Raw genomic sequence first — 6,000 nt, 5'->3', positions numbered from 1 at the left:
ACCTAACCTGAACAACACCATTTTCAAAGTTGCTTATTACAAGTTGTCAAAACAAAACATTGTCTTACCTAATGTAGTAGCCTTCTCCCCTGTTGCTACCTGACCGTGATGCATATTCCGTCCAATCCTTGCCAAGAAAGTTGGTAATACAAATGTATCCACATTTTCTGTTATTCTTCTTGTTCATAGAAAAACCGACCTCTCCTAATTTAGTACTATCTTGTGGCGACAAATGCACTTGGACGCTAATAACTCAACAAAACTAGATGTATTCTTCATATGGCACAATCACCGAACTCTTGCCGACAGACTGCAGCTATTTTAACACCCCGCGGATGTCAGGGATGGGAACGGTTCACAAAATCTAGGGTTCGTTTCTTATCACGGTCTTGGCGTCACGTTTTTTTTAACACTCCAAAAATACCATACATCAACATAACGCTGCTGTCGGGACAAAACCTCATAACTCCAAAAACCCAACTTTTCAGCAGCTGAAAAAAACTAACACAGATTTGAGGGTGAATAGAGTTAAGAGATTTAGACAGATGATCGGTTTAATGCTTTCCCATTGTTTAAACTTTGTAAAACCCACACACACATATGGAGGATGATCTACGGAGTTGATTTATATAATAAAAAAAAAATTCAAAAAATGGAGTTATGAGGTTTTGTCCCGACAGCAGCGATAAGATATATAGCCTAAAAATAATCCAACTTTTCAGTTATTCTCAAGGACATAGTCATGCAAAAACTGAAAGAATGAGGCAGTTTGACATCAGACATCATTTTGACAGTGACCGGGTTAGAGCTAGGAGAGATTTTGGTACTGCAAGAGGAGAGGCATTGCCGATTTAAACATGCTTCTCATTTATTTGGTAAAAAAAAAGTTTAGAGTGGTTTGCCTTAAATAATGTTTGGCACACAAAGACCGAACTGCAGGGGCGGGGCTAGGGGGTGGCTACTTGGGCTCAAGCCCCGAATGTATTCTGAAAAGCCCCGAATCTATCTATCTATCTAAAATGTTTTTTTTTTTTTTTATTCATCATTGTTACATGAAAATATGTTTGCACCAGATTTAGCAGAGGCTAATTTCCATCTGTGGTCTATCCAGCTGCTAACTGTATTTGAGTGAGTTAAGTCTTGGTGTTATGGTAGACTCAGACCTAAGCTTTAAATCACAATCAACAAGTTGACAAAAACTTAATTCTTCCACCTTAGAAACATAGCTAAAGTACGGCCATTTATAAATCAAAAGGACGCTGAAAACCAGATCCATGCCTTTATCTCAAGCCAACTCGACTACTGTAATGCACTCCTTACCGGCCTCCCGAAAAAATACGATGATAACTATTTTATTGCAATTCATTAAATTAAAAAAAAATCTGCCGTGGATGGGGTTGTGCCTGACCCCCTCCAAACCACCCCTTGCCTGCCCAAAAAAAAAAAATATGTGACTGGGCATGGGGTAAGGTCCAATTTTTTATTTTATTTTTTTACATATTGTGAAAGTACAGATTCATACCTTAAAAATAAGTCATCACTTGAACATTTTGGTGGGATATTTTGCAAGCTACATCCTATAAATCATGGTGATATCAGTAAACGCATTCAGAGATTAATGGTCTTCGAACTTGTGGAGAGCTTCACACCTGTGATTTAATCAACTACAACCCTACCCAGAATGCATTGTATTCCATGGCCCCCCTCTCTCTGGGGACATTAACACCTTGCATCAGGCTCTTTTGTTATGGCAATGACTCTGTCTTGTGGCAAGTTGTTGTGGCAGTTGAAGTGTAAGTCTAAAAGCCTTGTAAGTCTAAAAGCTAAATGACTGTATTATAAGGAAATGTTAACCTTCTGTAGTGTGGTAGTGAAAGGTTAACCTTCTGTGGTGTTGTAGTGAAAGGTTAACCTTCTGTAGTGTGGTAGTGAAAGGGTTAACATTCTGTAGTGTGGTAGTGAAAGGGACCCTGATAATAAACAAGAGACAAATCAAGTTTCAAGATTTTATTATCATTTAAAATAACACGAGAAAAATAGGCATGATAAAAATAGTCAATGTTCAATGTTCAATGTTCTGATGGCCTCTCCAGATGATCACTGTGGTCTTTTTGAACCGCCGCTGGATATTTTGGCTGGTGGTGCTGGGCATGTTATGTCCTGGGCTTCCTCATCACAGAACTCTCTGATCTTGTGGAACAGATAGTGTTGTCTTGCAGAGTCCAGTCCCGGTGGTGGCAGCACAGGAAGTCCATCTATAGGCGGCAGGACACGGACGTCACGGAGCAGCTGGAATCTGGTTTCAGCGCCATCAATAGACATCTTTGCCACAACCACACCAGGTTCCTTGGAATCAAAGCTGCAATAATAAAGTGAAACGTTAGTACAGGGCACATAACAATATCAATGCATTTGTATCATTTGCCAATGACATTCTTTGCACTAAAGTGTGAATAATTAATTACAGTAAATACACAACACACAGTGACCACACCCACCTAAAGTGCTGGTACTGCTTGATCTGTGGCAGTGGCTTGAAGTAAGGCCCCAGATGTTCCTGCCAGTTGTAGGACTCCACGATTACAGTGCCATCTTCCTTTCCCACTAGCTGTGGTATGTTGACTCCAGCCACTGAGCTGTTGTAGTGAAAGGGTTAACCTTCTGTAGTGTGGTAGTGAAAGGTTAACCGTCTGTAGTGTGGTAGTGAAAGGTTAACCTTCTGTAGTGTGGCAGTGAAAGGGTTAACGCGCGGCTCATCTCTCCTGCCTTGCGCTGCACCAAGCAGCAGCAGCACCAGCACCAGCAGCCACGCGATTGTACATTTGTAACGTCAACACAGCCCAGCTGTCAACTATGTTATTTAGATGTATTTAGCAATTAGGTTGCAAAAAATGCACCCTAACGAAATTGGTTCGCTCATAAAATTCTAACTGTGTTTTAATGGTTTTTAATTAAGTTAAAACACGCGTTTTATAACGGCGTCAAGGCCTCTTTTTTTAATCCTTTTTTTTTAGACACTGCGTTACGTTGCTTATAACTTATAACATTAAGATAGTGTATTAACATTGTTATTCTCTCTCTGAGAAAGGAGAGCTAAATAATGTGTCTGTGTGTTAACACCTCTTAAGTACGAGTACTTGCTACCCGGACAGGCCGCACAGCCCGCGCGTGTAGTTTTTCTCCTCACTTGAGAGAAAATGTGTGGAACTATTATAACAATAATTACCTCATTTACAAGTTGTATTTAAGTTTGCAAATAAGGGCAAATAAGGGAACACATTAATGACAATTCAAATATGTAAAAAAAAATCAAGATTTCAATTTTTTGGATTTTCTGAACAGCAAGACATTTTCTTCATTTCAGAGCACCTCCCCCTTGCGAATCAAATCGGGTTTGGTCACGTCGAGTCACATATAAAAAAAATAAAAAAATAAAGGGCACCTATCAGGGCTAAGCCCCGGATCTCCTACAATCCTAAATCCGCCCCTGCCGAACTGACTGAAAAATATAGGCAACATTAGTCAAAGTATTAACTTAGTGCAAACAAACAAAATAATTAAACCTTTCCATTTGTGTGGCCACATTATAGACAAAGGCCATCAACATAAAGTATGCATATGCTCAACCAGCACTAGACTTTCTTATCAAAAAGGAAAAGTCACAGAAAATATGATTAGGGTTTTACATAAGGACGTTTATGGGGTTTCTTGTATTAACCCTTTACCGGCCAAGTAACGTTCGGGGTTCTGTCTTAGGAACCCAACTGTCATTCTGGAGTTATTTCCCCTGGTGGTTGGTATCTGCACTCACTGTTGGTCACGCCCAATTCCTGATGTGTCACTCCCTGTCACCACCAGTGGTGGCTCGCCACTAGGGGCGCTGGGGCGCCGCCACCCCTGGTTAACCCTGGTTAAAAGAGAGAAGAAGAAGATTTTTTTTTTAATTCTTTTTTTTATAGCCCTATAAATAATATAAACATGTTTAAAATGAATAATATTTACTCATTTTAAGTATGTTTGTGTTTCCACTGCACAATATAACGTTAATATATCAAATATAAATAATCGTTTTCATGAACAGGAAGTGACTGTGATAGAGAATACGTTCCGTTACCGTAGCCGCATTTCTCCTAGCCGCATTTCTCTCGGGCTAGACGCAATATCGCTTACAGTGGGCGTGCACGCCGTGCACTGGTTTCATCGCTGTATCCGTCGCAGCCAATCAGTGCGTAACGCGCTGTGCGTTGAAATATGATGTATTATGATGGAAGACGGGCGCGTTTTGAAGCGGTCTAAGCAAGCAGCGTCTATAATTTCCGTAGCCGCATTTCTCTGAGACGCTCTCTGATTGGCCGACGCCAGTATTTTTCCGTAGCCGAATTTCTCGGAGACGCTCTCTCTGATTGGCCGACGTCAGTTTCTGGTTAGGAAGTTAGTAAGTTAGTTACTCGAGGCTGTTGTGTTGTGATGCAGTCACTCTGGACAGTGGGGATATACATCGACAACAACAGTCTGGGAGACTGGGACAGTGGACATTATACACTTTATCAAGCCCTCCGGACCACGTTTCAACTAACTACAGTGAGTTAATGAGTTAATGCGGTCTCTCTCTCTCTCTCTCTCTCTCTCTCTCTCTCTCTCTCTCTCTCTCTCTCTCTCTCTCTCTCTGTCTCTGTCTCTCTCTCTCTCTCTCTCTCTCTCTCTCTGTTTCTCTCTCTCTCTCTCTCTCTCTCTCTCAACACAGCGTGTTAATTTCGCTGTGGCCGGGTATTGCATAATGGCTGAATGAATGAATGGTAACTTGTTTAAAATGACAAGATAGGCCTATATATGTGTTCATTATTGATTTGATGATCATACGTGTACTAATGTAGTATGAATCAATTAACTCGACTTAATGTTGGTAACGTTATGAGTCAGTATTCGCTTGGCCAGCTTGGCCAGATGATTGCGACCACCCAAGTGTAGTTTATACCGGCCACCACTGGTCACCACTGGTCGCTGTCACTTTGCTGTCAATTACCCTGTCACTAATTGACGCATTGGGATGTTGGTGTTTGACTATATATTCACTTGTTGTCCTCTCTATCGCTGTCGAGGCTTCAGACCGTGTTTCGTGTGGAAGGAGCTGGAGATACTGCTGACCTTCTTGCTCTTGATTATTCTCATGTATCTACCTTGCTCTCAAGTTGACACCCGGCGTCTTTCTCTGGATTCCCTGTGCTCTGTGTTATTACATTAAAAAGGCACCACTAAGAAAGAGCAATCATTCTACACTCGTATTATTTCCTCCTCTACTGGACTCACAATTGCTTACCTGCACTGCAACTGTAACAAGTAACCATTTTTGGCCATTTCCCCATACAATATATTTAGCCAGGTGGGAGAGGGGGGATCTTTAATCTATGAAAACAACTTCTTCCAGCCAATCAGTACAGGTCAGGCTATGACACAGATATTGTCACCATCCCATCTAACCAATCAGGATAGACCCTGGGGATCTGCAACTTCCTTCTTTTCACCACAGCAAAATAATGCAAATTTTTGCACCCGCTTCTACTCTTCAAAATCCATTATTTCCTCAACAAGTCATGGTAAGTTGATAACATTTACAAATTTTTGCAGTTGAACAATCATTGTAAAGGATGGGATAGGTGTTTTTTGGATTGGATTAGTGAAATCAGGATTTGTTGTTAGCTAAAAAGTGGTGAAGCCATAAACGGTCATATGCCCCTTCAGGTGAAGTGACATAGTGTCCATTTTTAGACATATGCCCAATGCATCTAGTCAGTCACACTTAGGGTATTACTTCTACCATGTAGTGCCATGTACCCTGTAGTGCCATGTAGTACCCTGTAGTACCATGTAGTACCCTGTATTGCCATGTAGTACCCTGTAGTACCATGTATTACCATGTAGTACCCTGTATTGCCATGTAGTACCCTGTAGTATCCTGTAACGATTGGGGGTGATGATGAAGGTGAGAACACAGTATGCAGA

This window comes from Notolepis coatsorum, assembly GCF_963971535.1.
Source record: "Notolepis coatsorum genome assembly, chromosome: 1".
In the NCBI taxonomy this organism is placed as follows: Eukaryota; Metazoa; Chordata; class Actinopteri; order Aulopiformes; family Paralepididae; genus Notolepis; species Notolepis coatsorum.
This window is presented reverse-complemented; position numbering follows the sequence as displayed.